This window comes from Helianthus annuus, chromosome 1 (genome assembly GCF_002127325.2).
Source record: "Helianthus annuus cultivar XRQ/B chromosome 1, HanXRQr2.0-SUNRISE, whole genome shotgun sequence".
In the NCBI taxonomy this organism is placed as follows: Eukaryota; Viridiplantae; Streptophyta; class Magnoliopsida; order Asterales; family Asteraceae; genus Helianthus; species Helianthus annuus.
Genome location: NC_035433.2, coordinates 48,941,819 through 48,959,103, shown reverse-complemented (window position 1 = coordinate 48,959,103; position 17,285 = coordinate 48,941,819).

Genomic DNA, 17,285 nt, shown 5'->3' with positions numbered 1-17,285 from the left:
TGCACCGAAGATGCTTCTCATGGTCCGCTTGGTTCTTCGAGTAAATGAGGATGTCATCGATGAAGACGATGACAAATTTATCCAGATAAGGCTTGCATACACGATTCATGAGATCCATGAATGCGGCAGGTGCGTTGGTGAGCCCAAAAGGCATCACTAGGAACTCATAATGACCATATCGAGTCCTAAACGCGGTCTTATGTACATCCTCCTCCTTGACCTTCAGTTGATGATAGCCTGACCTGAGATCTATCTTGGAAAAGTAACTCGCTCCCTGTAGCTGGTCGAATAGATCATCGATTCTAGGTAAAGGATATCTGTTCTTGATAGTAACCTTGTTTAGCTCACGGTAATCAATGCATAGACGCATTGATCCATCCTTCTTTTTAACAAACAGGATTGGTGCTCCCCATGGAGACGAACTAGGTCTAATAAAACCTTTAGCTAGCAAATCATCTAGCTGTGTCCTTAATTCCTTCATCTCCGTTGGTGCTAATCTATATGGTGCTCTGGCCACTGGTGCAGCTCCGGGGATGATGTCAATCCTAAATTCCACCTGCCTGTCTGGTGGCAAACCAGGTAGTTCTTCCGGAAAAACCTCGGGATAATCAGAAATGACTGGTATGTCTTCGATCTTGGGCTTCTTCTCGTCAATGGTTACCCCATATAAATGACACAACCCTTACTCATGCATCTGGATGCCTTAAGCATGGCCACTTGCTCTGGCAATCCATGTTGAGTATCCCCCAGAATAGTGAGTGGCTCACCAGATAGGGTCTTGATTACTACCTGCTTCTTGTTGCACACTATCTGGGCTTGGTTATGCGATAACCAATCCATTCCTATTACTATATCAAAGCCTGCTAGCTTAAAGGGTAACAAGGACAAAGGAAAAGAGTGGTTCCTAATGGATAGGACACATCCATCTAATACAGTCGAAACTGTTTCTATTGATCCATCAGCTAATTCCACTTCATATTTCATACCTAGGGTTTTAACAGGTAATTTCAATAATTCACAGAACTTATTATCTACAAAAGATCTATCCGCCCCAGAGTCAAACAATATCCTTGCGTAGACATCATTAATGAGAAAAGTACCTGTTATGACATTATCATCCTGGATAGCTTCCTTTGCATCCATGCGGAAGACCCTTGCATTAGTCTTCTTTCCCTCCTCTGCTTTCTTTGCAAGCTTCGGGCAGTTGGGTCTAATATGCCCCTTCTCATTACAATGGAAACATGTGGCATCCTTGAGTTTCTTACAGTCTATTGCCTTGTGATCCGGGGACTTACAGATTCCACATGCTTTTGGTTGGGACTGCGATCTTGACTCTTGCCTGCATTTCCCAAAGTGGTGCTTCTTACAATCCTTGCACCGGGGTTTATCACCCGACTGATGATCACCCGTTTTAGATTCCGACCCTTTCTTCTGGTCGTTGTTTCCCTTACGCTTCTTATCTGAGCGTCGCGAACCATCATCTTCGCGTTTTCGTTTCTCGGCATCTGCAGCCCTCAGGGATCTCTGTCTAACTGCGTCTAGTGTAAGGGACAGAGATATGTCAGCTACTGATCGAAATGTTGTGGGCCGAGAGGCCTTGACACTTGCTTTAATTTCTGGGGCCAGACCCCCAATGAAACGGGCTATCCTCTTTGGTTCAGGTGTTACAAGATAAGGAACTAGCCTTGACAAGGTATTGAAGGTTGTGAGGTAAGCCTGACAGTCCAGGTTCTTCATTACTAGAGACAGAAAATCGGACTCTATTCTTTCGACCTCGTGCTGAGGGCAGTAATTCTCTTTGATCAGGGCAACAAATTGTTCCCAAGACATGTTGTATAGAGGTACCTTTCCGGTGGCTTGAATCAACGACTTCCACCATGATAGGGCATCACCCTTGAAAGATTGTGACACAAACTTCACAATATCTCTTTCAGCACAGCCACTTATATCTACCACTGTTTCCATTTCATCAAGCCAAGTCATACAGTCCACTGCCCCCTTCTCCCCAGTAAAATCCCGGGGTTTACAAGACACGAAGTATTTATACGTGCAACCCTTGGCACGTGGGGTATCATCGAACACGATCTTCTTGGAATGATCACCATTCTCATTCGAAGAATGTCTATCATCATCCTTCTTAGTTTCTTCCTTTTTAGACTTGGGTTGGACAGAAGGTGGCTTGCTGTGAGACTCCGAGTGAGTCTTGGATCTGTTATGTGGTGTAGACAAGGTCCTACTATGGGTCCCACTGTACTCACTGTACTGTCTTTCTAATGCCTTTGTAACCGCATCATCCACAAGCGCTTTCAGCTCTGCGCCAGTTAACTGTATTTTCGCATTATCGTGATTCTCTACCGGACGACTGTTTACTTCGTCCGACCCCGCCATATAGCTTCAATTGCTACATATAGACAATAATAGGCAAGGTTTTATTTAGAAGCTAATACAGTATTTTATATTTTTATTAACCATGGTTTTAAATAGCCATTGCTGGTTAATTTATTAATCAAATATTTATTCAGGATCTTTATTATAATCCAATATTAGAATTAAGAATTATCATATAACTTAGTCACGAAGATAGTGTTAATCTCTAACCCGGATTCTTACAGGATCAAGGTATTAGGGTTTGAATCACAGTTCATTACCCTATTCTAGACAGTGAGTTGCAGACTCCAACTGTCTCTTAGTCCCTAGGACATTAATATATATATATATATATACATATATATATATTACCCGTAGGCACTTTATCCCCAAGGGATGGTTATTTAAATACAGGGAAGTTTAAATTAACCCAATTTAAAGATGGCTTATGTGATTTATATTGCATCACAATTTGCCTGATATGGTAACATACATACAGATATTAACAAAGTTTTGGAATCTTTTAGACAGGTTTTACCATCTTGGCCATGTCTGCGACGACACGTGGCTAGGTTTTACCCCTAAGATTCTCTTTTAACATAACGCAGATCAATCCTAAGTTGAAACGTTAATTATGGACCTGAATCAAATTATGGAGATACCATCTTGGCCTTGTCTTAAAATGACACGTGGCTAGGTCTTGTCCCTTTTTAGATTGTGGCATTTTATGTTAATGGTAGGTCTTCTTTATTTTAGGAAGTGTCATTTTCATTTTACTTTTTATTCTAAGTTTATTCATATACTTATTTATAATAACAATCATGAAAATTTAAATGCAACATTTCACAAATAAAGATTTAACAGTACAATATTTGCCCTAAACGGGACTTCTACAAATAACATGCCCACGCAGGGGCGAAATACAACAAACAACAAACAAACTAACCCACGAAGGGGTCAACTGAAAGACATGCCCACGCAGGGGCAGAATACAAAAAGACAAGCTCGCGCAGGAGCTGAATACAGAAACAACAAGTCCACGCAGGGACTGATTACAATTAAATAATAAAGATCTTCAATAATCCCTTCTTTTGGACTTTCCTTTGATCAAATCTGATAGTCCTTTGAAGAAACCTCTGTTGTGTCTGCGCTCAGTTTGGATTTCCCGTTCACAACGGTCCAGTCTCTCAAGGACCTCCTGCTGGTGCTCTGGCGGGATAAGTTGTTGCTGCGGCAGTTGGTACAATGGTTGAGGAGGTGGTGGCTGCTGGTACACATATGGAGGGTACCCGGTAGTCCGAGGACCACCATAGGGCCCTTCAGGGTGTCGAGCGTTGTAATCCCACGCCTCCTGATATGGGTCCACGTTAGCATAGTTAAAGCTGTTGTGGCCCGGTATTTCAAACGGGTTGTATGCCGCGGAACCGGCATAAGCAGGGTTTGGGTTGTCAAAACCCGACGGAGGTGCCATAGGCACTAAGTTGACCTCTGGAATGGGGTTTGATGGACCCCCCATTTGTGGTTCTTCCTCTTCCTCCTGGAGTGGCGGATAATGACTACCACTCGATGGTTGGGGAGTGCTGATGCGTACTCCCCCTCGCACGGACATCCGTGCGTTTGACCTCCTCCACCTCGGTGGCTCCGGGGGCGGTTGTTGCTCCACTGGTGGTGGTGGTGGCGGAGTGACTGCCACAAATCGTTGATCCTCAGAAGGATCCTGTTGCTGCTGTTGCTGATATGGGGACGAGTGTTCAGAGGGCGTGAAGTACCAGTCCCACTGCTTGAACCTCTCCTGGTAACTGTCCGGACCGCGGTACGGCGATCCGTGGAATGATGACCCATCTGAGATCTCGATGGGGTGGTTCGGCGTCCCTGTAGCAAGCTCCATGGGGTCAGTATCTTCGTCCATGTCGTTTTCCCCAGAGAAGTGGTCTTCTGGTCCAAGTGGGTTAAAACCCACGGGTTCTGGAAAAATGTTGGCCGGGTTGAACCGGCTTTGGAAGACTGGGGTTGGGTCACCAAAGGAGTGGTGAGAGTTGGATCTCTGCAAGGGTATGAAAGAGGGTGGTTGCTCGTTGGGCTCATTTTCCGATTGGGGCCCAAAGGAATGCTGGTAAGAAGGTGAAGAGCTGAGGGAGACTGACCGCCTCCCGGGTTCAACATAGAGCCTCCACGGCTCTTGTGGGCTCGTGCTCATGGTAATGGATGGTGTTTGCCGGTGCGAAGGTCCGGCTTTGTGATCGTGACCCGTGACTGGGCCCTTGCCTCGTCCGCGAAGAAATCTTGGTGGCATTTTGACCTGCATACATGTTTTAGATAACAACAACAATATATAATAATAATAAGATCCAAAAATAAAACAAAACAGAGTTTGTCCTATGTTCTTTGTCTAGACTCGGAACTCGAGGAATGTGCATTTATTTAACTGAGATTAAACACAGAAGGCTAGTGTTTAATTCACTCAGCGTTGGCTCTGATACCAACCTGTCACACCCCTATTTCCACGTGTCACCGGTGGGCCCGGTGGGGGTTCCGTGACGTAGTTGATATCGTCATAGTCAAACATACAATAATTAAATGCACAGCGGAAGCAAAAGAAAGATTTATTTCAACATAAATTATTGCAATATTCAAGTATCACAAAATGTTGAAACAGATCCACAGGCAGATTCAAACAAAAAGGAAACTTCATTTCAACAGACTTCATGCATCCTAAGCTTGCGAGACTTCTATGGATGCTTAAGGAGTGACCAGCCTATTACGCGTAGTACCTGCACTTAGCCTTTTGGAAAAATACGTCAGTTTACACTGGTAAATACAATTTAACTGACTCATTTTGAAAATGTTTAAAATTGATTTAAATGCTCGTGGCATAAAACTTTTTATTACTTGGGATAATTATTTGCTTAATAATCTTGTAAAAGAATTACATGTTCGTTATGCGTTCAGTGGCCCGGGTCGTGCCGGGTTAAAGTTCAATAGACACACCACTTAATATAATACCGTCGCAAGACTTCTCTCGGCCGACGATTATACAATAATGAAATGCACAACGGGTGTACGCCTACACCCGTGTACTAAGGTCGTGGCCATTCTTTGAATGATGCCAAGGATATCCGGGACATGGTCATTAAACCCCCAAAGGCGTTAAACAAACAAAATAGCATTTTTAAACGGGTTAATTTGACAACACTTAGCCATCAACTGGTTAAGGTCAATTCCCCGACCAAGCGGTATTTTATATACCGTACCCCAAGCCTGTATAGGAAAAATAAGTTAAACGTATTTACCTGAGCAAGGTATAAATCAAAAACAGCGAGTGCACGTAGCTTTTATTGGGCTCCTAGATCTGGAAATTAAGGTTTTAATAACCTATTAGAATTCTAACGGGTCTTAAGCTTAGACCGGTTAGTTAAAAAGGAAAAATTACAGTTTTAAACGCACAATAAGGCGAAGACCGTTTTAGAATGTGGTTTTGACCCAACAAGCTTGCATACTTGTTTAATATGGGTAATATAATCACATTCTGGATTTTGAGATCGAAAAGATATGGTTTGACCCGTTTCGGCTAAAATGGCCAAACTAGTCACATAAACCGATCCGAACGCGTATAGTGCGTAACGAGTAACCATAAGAGTCAAATACAAGTTTCTGAAGTCAATATGCTTAAAATATGTTGTGATATCAGAATGATACCTTCCATTATGCCCCAAATGGTTTTAAACCAAAACTATGCCTCATAAGGGCGTTTTGGTCATTTTATAAGGTGTAAAAGGGTTAAAATGATAACCTGAGTTACAGGTCTGATTAAATTAGTAAATATACTTAATTTACTAAGTTATAACAGTAGGGTAGCAAGTCTATGTGAAATTTATTATCTTTAACCTTACTATGCACCGTAGGGGCATTTTGGTAAATTCACATGTGCCTAAAATGTCAATTCTGGAACTCTGAGTTCAAAACACTTGCCTACTGTTTAAAATATAAAAATTCACTAATTACATCAGTAGATTCAATCCCTTAAGCTTAATAAGGTTTTAGAGCACACTTATGCGTTAAAAATGACTAAAAAGGCGATTTGGAGCCATTTCCGGGTTTTCTGTAAAAAGCTGATATTTTTAATATTCCAGAAGGCTCAAAATAATTTATTTATCATAACAAATCAGTAGAAATTGGTTTGAGGTCAAAAGGATTTGTAAAACTCAATTTATGGCTAAAAAGGGCAAAACCGACATAAACCGAATTAATCTTAGAACACTAAGTTATGCTCAGCCTAAAAATAAATAAAAATCACCAATAATCCCAAAATATTATTTTATAACAGTGGGTAAAAAGTTTGGTACAAAAATTTGGGTTTTGATAGGCTATACGTAATTTACACCATTTAATTAGTAAAGAAGCTCCTAATTACGCTATTGAGCATAACTCTTAATCTAGACCTCAAACTGACTTCAAATTTTGGGTGCAAGTTTATAAATCAGTAGCTAAGGTGTCTACCCCTTTACATTTTCAAAAATCACATTTTAAGGTCAAATGGGCATAATGGTCAACATATAAGCGATTAACGGAAACATGCATGTGAATAGGATATCTAATGAACCGAGTTGTATAATCTCAGAGAGTTATACTAACATGCAAATAGGTCCAAAAGAAGTTCTAAGGCAAACCTAATCTTGGCTTAACGGGTCAGAACTGATAGTCAAAGCAATAGTCAAACTTTGCGACTTTCGGTTCCAAACCGAGCTTAAACTGAAAATTGTCGAGTTGAACATGTCGGAACATGTTCTTACATTAATTACCAAGTTATTTTAATGATCAAACGGATTGCATGTAACCTACATTGCTAATTATGCATTAATTTGCAAATAACCCTTCTGTTGACTTTTTATAATAAGCTTTGACTCGACAATTAGCATAGTTAGAGTGGGAATCAGGAAATACCCTTTTAAGGGTTTGTTACCCACATAATTACCTACTTAAAGGTACTTTTAATTCGTGATTTGACAGAGTACATTTTATTTAATCACGAAGTCAAACCTTAATTACGACGGTTTGACTTTTAGCTAATTAACTAGGCTAAAACGGATTAGGAAGGGTTAAGGACACTTATAAGAGTCCTAATTGAGATTAGAGATCACTAGGAAGATGGCTTGCAGTCCAGAGAGCTCCAGAAGTGAACTTTTGAAAGTGGGTGTTCAAATGGTTACAACAAGAGATCCTTATATAGTGAATTTAATCTCCTAAGATGGTGCCACAAGAGTCTATGAGTGTAACCAGATGAAGACAAGTGCCCCCTAGTGCATGAAAAACCATTGGAGAGGCTCTGGTATTAGAAAACAAGCCATTGAAGTCGGTTACAGACCTGAACTGGCAGCTGCCAAAACTTTTCTGTCCGCTGGCACCCTGACGCGGCCCGCGTGAGGGTATATGGGATTCTAATGCGGGCCGCCTGGACCGGCAAAACCTGCCAAACAAGTTTCATCTTTTGCACTTTTGGTCCCTGGTCCTTTGTAACGTGGTTTTAAGCTTTGTTTTTTCACTTTTGACCTCTTAACCTTATTTTTAAGGGTCTTGGGACTTTTACTAACTTGGTTAAGTCCTTGACCAACCTTGTAACCACTCATAAGGCCATAGAATTCAATGTTGACGCTTTTAACCCCTCGAACACGAATTTGATCATAACTTTCTCATACGATAACGAAACTTTACGAAATTTTAACCACATATTCTAGTGAGTATAATTTATCGTTACAAAGCTTCGGGTCTACCAAAAGGTCACTCAGAGGTATACTTTGCACATGTTGACACTTTTAGCCCCTGTAGTTTGTAATTCCTCACTTTCTTTCATGTCTAGCTTCGTATGATCCATGATTTATTCGTTGGAAGGTATAAACATTACGTAGGGCTATTTTTGAATATATTTATCCATTGTTGACACTTTGGACCCTTATTTTCACATAGTTTCCCCGTTTGTCAACTTTAGTCCCTCCAAAGTATTCTTTCTCACGTTCAGAGCTTATGACACGTGTTTATACATTATTGGACACAAATTTTCAAGGTGTTACAGTGATAAACAAAAAGGGTTCAAGTATACTCACAAAATTGCATATGCTTTCCGATTATCCAAGTGCTGACGAGTGAATGAGTTTAGGAGGTTGAATGTATACGGTTTGGAGTTCAAGGTATGTTTAGAGTCGAGATTCGGAAATTTAAAAGTATAAGGAAAGTAAGTGTAAGAAAATAATCATCTATCACATAATACTTGTTTTGACACAATGAAACTCCAAGGGTTAGAATGTTTTCATGGGTCAAAATACCCATTAGAATCATAACAAGTTATTAAGTCTTAGATGATGTAATCTAATACTTTGACAAATGACCACTAATTCATCATCAAATGTTTGATTACTTGGATAATATATAAGTATTATATAGTGTACATTATGTCATATAGGTCAAGCATAAGGTAGAAGGATAAATCCCCCATTTAGGAACCTCTTTTGTGTATCATACAAGTCATGTATGAGGTAGGAAGAACAAGTCTTCCATTTAGGTACCTCTTTGGTGTTCACCACTACACTTGTTGTTATAAACAATCAAGGAGGGTTATGAACATACAATAAAGAATAAATTAACTACAACTAATCTAAGAAATCATCAAGTAATGTGTGGATTTTCAAGTAGGATAGCCTAAGGTAGTCCTATAATCACACAAACATCAAGCCTTTAGCTTATTCATTACTTGTGGGTTAAACCCTAACCAAAACAGAAAGTTTATGAGGTTTTAACCTCTGATTTTAAGTGTCACAACCTTGTTTTTAAGCCCAACTAACCATAGAAGTGATTATGAGCATAAGGACATAGGAATGTGTATGAGATAACTCAAGTTCAAGCAAGTTTAGCAAAGTTTAATCAAAATAGAAAGTTTGGAGCCTTATTTGGTGATGTTCTAGCCTTCATTTTCCATGGAAAACCTGTTGGAAACATACCTAAGGTTGTTCCAAGCATTTAGGAAAAAGAATCAAGGAAAAAGACTAAGAAATGAGAAAGTTATGCTTTTTTTAGTGACTTGACACGAATCTATCCATCTTGCGAATTCCAGTTGATTGAAAGTGTTTGAGAGTGAGTTTGAAGTGTTTGGAAAGTGAAAAATGCTTGGAGGAGGCTTGGGTTTTATAGGGGATGGATTCGGGTTGGGTTGGTGAGCTTTAAATGCAAGAAACACAACTTAGAATGCAACAAAACCACAATAATGGACCAATCCCGTATGTTGTTGAGGCTGGTCTCAGATCCGAAAGGCTCGCGGTCCGCGAAGCCATTGGCTGGGCGAGTTGCGGCCCGCCAAGCTCAGGTCTGGTGGCTTTTATGTTGTAAAAGTTGTCATTTTGGGCCTCTCAAGTTTGTTGTTTAAGGTTTTAAGGTGTTTTAAGGGTTAATCTTGACATATGGGCATATTATAAGGTTAAAACAAGTATGATTAACATAAAACAAGTATGATGAAGTATAATTAGGCGTATGAATGTCGTAAATAGGTATCAAACATGTACGAATTGAATATGTAAGACAAGTATCGGTATACGTTTACAAGAATTACGGAGAATGAATCAAAGTATAATGAATCAAAATTACATAAGTATGAATGACTAATAGGGTATAATTTGAGATAAAACGATGGATTTTACTACGATTTAAGCCTTGGATTTACGATGATACGACAAAATACGATTATGAGAGGAATATGTTTCCAAGAATAGATTTACAAGACACGCTTTCTAAGTTAGGAAGGTTATGAAAAAGCGGAGCCTTACATCAAAATTCTAGGGCTTGAATTTTAGGGATTTTTTTGTTTTTGTTTTAAGAAACATATCCAGATTCGATTTTGCGTTTTTGTTATTAGAAAAGGTTTCTGATTTTGTGAATTTGAGGGAATTTGGTTCTAGGATTTCATAGAGAAAGGGAGTGGTTTGTGGTGGTGTGGTGGTAGAGAGAGGCAGTTTGTGGTGGCAGAGAAAGGGAGAGAAGGAAAGAAAGAGAGAGAGAAGAGGAAGATATTAATAGTACATATACATACACATAACATTAATTATAATTAAAATGTGCCATGTAATCATGCCCACCTGGGTAAGGTGGTGACACGTAGGATCAAAAACTAACAGAGTTAGTAATCTGTTAATAGAGTGGTGCCAACACAAACTTTAAGTCAAGTTGGAGGTGCCGGACGTCAAAGTGTTAGTTGGGGGTGGCAACGGCCAAAGGTCGATAGTTGGGGTGATAAAATCCAATAACTCTATATATAATCTATATATATAGATAACTAGTTTAAGTTCCCGTATGTTACATGGGTTGTATAAAGAAAAGACTTCTTATAATTGGAATTACATTTCATGATCTTCATCTTGAAGGACGACGACAATGGGCCATGCAATATCACATTTTCACATAAGAGATGCACCCGTCGAGTTAGTTTTTGATAGAAACGCTCTTACGGAGTTGTGTGATAAAGACATACATTTACGGAGTTGTGTTGATAAAACGGGGATGTGATTCATCATCTTGTCTATCTTTCATCATGAATAGTAAATCAAGTACAAATTAATGTCCCTGATTTACCATTTGCATCTTAGACTCTTCTGTACCACTTGTAAATGTAACCTCTTCAAAGTATACAAACATCTCAAAATTTAACCACAAATACCACTTGTGAGATCAAGATTACTACTTGTAGATACCCAAAAACTACCACTTGTAGGAATGTTACGTCTACATCACCATTTTACCAATCAGAATGCCGATTCCTGCTTCGCACTTACCGACCTGGAAGCTCCGGCATAGTCCTTCAACCTGCAAACATCCAAACATTTCAAAATTTTACAAACAAACTTCTCAAATACTAGAAAGATGCCGATTCCTGATCCACGATATAAACTTGGGATCTCCGGCATAGTCCTTTGACTATTCTGGAAAACAAACATCCCTCCAAGTCTTCTCAGACTTGAGGGCTTTCAACTCTTCAGCTGTAGGGTTGTATGTCGCCTTTTTAGTTGCGTAAAAATCTTTTACCCCTTTAGCTCTCCCACTCAACATTTTCCCAAATATTTTCTTAACATTTCCGTTGAATGTTTTCTCGACATCAAATTCTTTTTCATCATCATAAAATTGATTTGAAATTTCAATTTTACCAATTTTTTTTTTAATTTCCTCAAACTTCAGTGATGGAAAAACATCATCATTCACTGAAATTTTCTTTACCACTTGTGGCTCTTCTGGCTTTGTGGAACCAGATTCATCGCCGACTTTTTCTTCTACCTTTTTTGCAACCCACACTTGGTTGTCTTTTCCTTTCCTTTGGTAAAAATGTTTCTTTGAACATTCCCCAACCTCATTTTTCGAATTTTCAAAAATTTTAGATTTTTCAACAACTTTTTCTTTCAACTTCTGAGAAGCTCCCTGTTTTGCTTTGATATCTTTCGGACTATCCGATGCAATGTGACTGTTTTCATTGCATTTAAAACAGGTTTGAGTATTTCTCGGATGAAATACTCCAGTTCCATTCCTTCTCCTCTCAACAAGAAACTCTTTGTTAGACTGTCTCCAAAATGGTTTCTGCTGTTCATCTTCCGAGCTTCCACCTGATACAAATTCAGTGTTTGATTTAGAATTTTTCTCACTTTTATGATTTTCTGGTGGAACAAAACCTAAACCTTTCTTTTTGTAGCTACTATTTTGGTTAAGTTTCTTTGAAAAACCAGAACCAGAATTGTAACCTTTTTTCTTGTTTAGACGTTGTTGAACTCTAGAAGTATATTTTTTAGGTTTATCAAAACTTTTCAACACTTTTAATTCAGGAATATTAACCTCTATTAGTTTAAAAGTTTTGTTGATTAATTCCGTTTTGATACTCATTATCGGAAACTCTTTGTTGTAATATAATTTGTCAGAACCATTCAAAGTATACACAACTTCGAATGTTTCATCATTCAAATCTGCCTTTGATAACAAAAATTCTTTACTATAAGACCGTTTAACCGACGAATTTTGACTGTTGACTGACGACTTTGGCTTTTCAGACTCAGATTTCGACTCTGTCTCCTCATCAGTATCCAACACCTGATCGACCACCTTTTTGATTAATTCAGACTCATGATCAGTATCGGATGAGGTAAACGTCACATCAATATTTTCTGGTAAGACATCAGTTGTGTCGGTTTTAAGCTTTATATTGACTGCTTTTGCAAGTTGCTCCTCATTTGGTTTCCTAGGTGAATACCCATCCCAAATTGGAGGCGGACACTAACAGTTGTTTTCTTACCACAGTCTTTCTTTTCTTTCGGCTTCTCGTCTTGAAATGCTTCCATACCTGCAACAGTTGGATAAACACGATCAATAAGATAATCAGAGGTAGAATAACTCAACAATAACCTCCTAATTCTCTCATTTTCAATCTTTTCAGTTTCCAACTCTTGCTTCCATTTGGCACTCTCTTCAATGTAAAAATTTATAGCTTTTTGCTTCGACATTAAAGTTGCATTCATCATTGTCAGCGCCTGTTCTCTTTCTGAGTTTGTTGTTTGGAGACCAGTTACTGTTTTGTTCAACACGTCGTACGATTCTTTCACATAATTGAGATTGAACAATAACTGCTCTTTCTTTTTCTCGTACTCAGCTATGATATCATCTTTTGCTGCACATTCTTTACAGGCTTCCAAACACTTCTCACATGGCTTGATGACTTCAACAATTTTTTCAACTTCGACTGTTTTTACAACTTCAATCACTTTCTCTACTTCAATCACCTTTTCTACTTCTTTCTCTACCTTGATAACCTTCTCATCAACACTTTCAACATTCTGAACATCACCTTCAGATTCAGATTGTTGTTCTTTTGCAGCTTGTTTTTCCTTCAGTTTCTTCATTCTTTCTGCAAAATAAAAATGAAAATTTTCAGGAGACAAATGAGATTTTGCAATATTTATGTGTTTCTCTTTCTCATCATCACTGCTGCTGTTATCAGGTGATTTATCAAAGTGTACAGATTTATCAGAATCACCATCTGATATATCAGAATCAGACGGTGTTTTGTCAAAAACAACTTCCTTTTCTGGAACATTTTCATTTTGCTCAATTTCATCTAAACTCTGTATGCTATCATCTGAGCTATCTGAAACATCTCCAGAGTGTTCTGAAAGTTTATCAGTACTGTCTGAACTTTCATCAGATGACACAGACTTTCCATCTTCACTTTTCACATTCTCTCCGATAGATCTCATCCAAGTAGCAAACAAATTTGGTTCTCGGACAATTTTGGCAATGAAGGCTTTGAACTCTCCCTTCTTATCCACAAACATATCCCAACTGAAACCTTTAGGTAGTTTCTCATCATCTTGATCTATAATGCGTGCAGCTGTGGCTTCAGATGATATAAAGTCATTCCAGCTAAAATCCACAACACATGCTCTTTTGGAGTCTTCAATCTTTCTCCCGTGAGCTGTCTGTGGTTCTTGGGATTGACCAACTTGCTGATAGATAGCTTTGCGGTAGTAATCATCTTTCCCGAATGGATGCTGTGCTCCGCTAGCTTCTCTTCCTTTGCACTCCCGCTTGAAATGGCCTTTTTCCCTGCATCGAAAACAAGTAACTTTAGATTTATCAAAACCTAAAGTAGATACATGAGCATCTAGAAAGTCATTTCTCCCGGTAATAGTTTTGAACTTCTTAGCTCGTCGAAGAACACTAGCAAGACACCATTTGATATCCATGAGTTCCATCTCTTCGGCGTCTATCTGGTCGTAATCCTCTTTGGTAAGCATAGGATTTCCGATCCGACCAGCAACAAGGCCTTCATAAGATAACAGAACTGAACCCAGAAGTGCCATATGATCTTTCGCAGTGTCTTCAGAAAAGCTTTGACCCTCTGGTAGATTGAGAGCTATGTTGCATTGAATCACATATCCATTTCCGGTTTTTGTACTCTAAGACTGAAAACTAGTGTTAGTCTCTTTCGGATTCACACTTGGAAACGATGAAAACCCGCTGCTACTCTTGTTCAAACCCTGATCAACTTTGTCTGATGAATCTCCAGCACTGAAAGCGGTTTGAATCTTTGGACTTCTTTCAGCTTCAGAAACTGGAATACTACCTTTATAGTACATTTTAACATCTTGTTGACCACTAGGATTATTCATCCTCGCGATCTTTTGCTGCTCAAGATCCCGACTCTCAATTTTCTCAATAAACTGACCAATTGTTAGTTTGTCATAAACACCCGTGTTTTTCAGTATCATCAAATACGTTCCCCACTCTTTCTGAGGTAACGCATCAGCCAATTTATCAACCCATTCCTCACGACCTTTTCCAACTCCCAACATCGATAACGATCGCACTAAGTGACAGTATCTCTCGATCAGCTTTTTAGTATCCTCTCCTGGCAAACTGCTAAACAAATCAAATTCCTTTTTAAGCAATGCCTTCTTGCTTTTGATCATACTTTCACTACCCTCGAATTTTACTTTAAGAGCATCCCAAATTGATTTAGCAGTTTTGTCGTGCTGTAGCAAAATGAATATGTCTTCTTTAATTGCTTGCTGTAACAGACTGATCATCATTTTCTCTGCTCTGTACATTACACGTTCTTGTTCTGAGAATTCAGATATTTGTTTAATAACTTGCAATTCTGTTCGAGGCAATGTGTATTTTTCCAATATGCATTCCCACGATCTGAGATAATTTGCCTGAACCCAGTTTTCAAAACGATCCTTCCACCCGTAGTATTCTTCAATACTCATCAGTTTCGGGGGTTTCTGGGTGGTTCCCGTCTCATTTTCAAGATTCATGGCTTGAGCAATCGCAGCTGGTGATGACGGTGTTGCAAACGCATTGTAGAACTCGGAATTCATACTGACTTAACACGTTTTTCAATGTAGATGACAGAAAAGCGATCCAACAATATCCTTTGGAGCGGTCCAGTAACAATGTTTGTTCGAGCGAACCAGAGACTGTTCGGTCGAGCGGTCCAAGATTGTTTGAATGAGCGGTTCAAGCTTGTTCTAAAGAGCGGTCCAAGATTGTTCGAAAAAGCGGTTTAAGCTTGTTTGAATGAGCGGTCCAGAAAGTAGTATTTGGAGCGATCCAGAAGTAAACTTGTACACTAGAGCGGTTCAAACTATCAATTTGGAGCGGTTCAACCTTAAATGTGTATGGATGAGCGATCCAAAACGTGATCTAAAAGCGGTTCATGATGACGTCACTTCGAGCGGTCCACATTCCGAACATGTTTTGATCTGTTTTTAAGCTGAATTTCGGTCTGAAACTTCCAAGGGTTTGTCTAAGTATGATGTTACACAGTCTGTGAGATTTTGAACGAAATTCAACCGTGAAATCTCCTAGAAATGTGAAAAGAAGGTGTAGAAACGAGAAGAAACAATGAAATCTGGCTATAATCTGCAGAAAACCTCCTCCCAAGCTCTGATACCACTTGTAGGATCGTTTGCTGACCCGAACGAGTCGTTCAGAGGTTGTATCTTGCGTTTCAGATGCGGAATAATAAGAAATGCAAGTAGATATAGCTTGTTCTTCCTCCTAACTGATTGTTTGATTAATTTGAAACGATTTACAGCTCGATCTTCACACCGGCAGAACTTCGGCGTGGAATACAAGGACTCACTACTGAGGATCGCTCAAAGACCTCTATATATAGTGGTTTGGAACCGCTCATATGGACATGTACATATGAGCGATCCAGACTTGACCATAAAAGCGATCCACCATTGACAAATAAGCGATCCAAGACTTCTATCACCCTATGAGCGACCCTAGTTCCTAAAATCTATACAAACACTTGTTTTCTCGTAAAACGTGCCCTATGCTATACAATACAATGCAAGACCTGATCCTAGACACCTAGACGGAATCAACAGATGTAGTGCACCAACAGATCTACCCTACCTTAAGAAGTCTAGACTCAGGATGCTGACCGATCAGACTGCTGTCCGAACGGACAGCCAGTCGATCAGACAGTCAGCCGATCGACCGGGCCAGCCAATCGGCTAGCACAAGGTCCCAAACTTGAACAATTCATTGAAGTCTAGTATTGATCGAACTGCTGTTCGATCGGACTACTGTCCGATTGAATTACTCTTTGGATCATGAGATACTATGTTTCAACACTTAGTCGATTTTCAACATGTTCAACGTGTTTGGAGTGCCACCCGATCGAATAGTCATCCGATCAGGTGACACCCTGCTAAGGACTTATCTATTGAAGTACCTAATCGATCGGTTAAGCTGGCCGATCGAACAGCCGTCCGATCGACCGACCTGAAAGGTAAAGATACTTCAATGTTTTCAAATGCTACAACGAAAACTTCAAAAGTCAAACCATCATACACAAACACATCCTTCTCAAAGGAAGAAACAATCCACTCGTACAGCCATCCGAACGGCCTACCGACCGACCGGACAGCTGTCCGAACGAACAGTCAAACCGAACGGTCAGCCGTCCGATCAACCAGCTGCCCGACCCTCCAACACTTGTTTTCTGTTTTACGCGTTGCTTATCGTTATACTATCGAACTATTCAGGCTAACCCTACTCTCAAGTGCTCCCTTCAATCCATCAATCACTGTGAGTATACTCGATCCCTTTTTGCTTTTAGCACCTTTGGGGGTTACATACGTTACTTATACGAAATCACAATCGAACACACTACTCAATTACTTTAAACGCTAACCGTTACCGCATGTATTACGTGACTAAATGAATGCTTGTTGTTATGTTTACACGTGGAATGTTGTCTACCTGCCTTAACGACGATAGTACTATAGTTTGGACTCAGCACCCGTTCACACGGGGGTTGTTAAGGACAATTACTTGCATGGATTACAGTGGTAATCATGTATTGCGAACTTCCTCGGGCAGTCAAC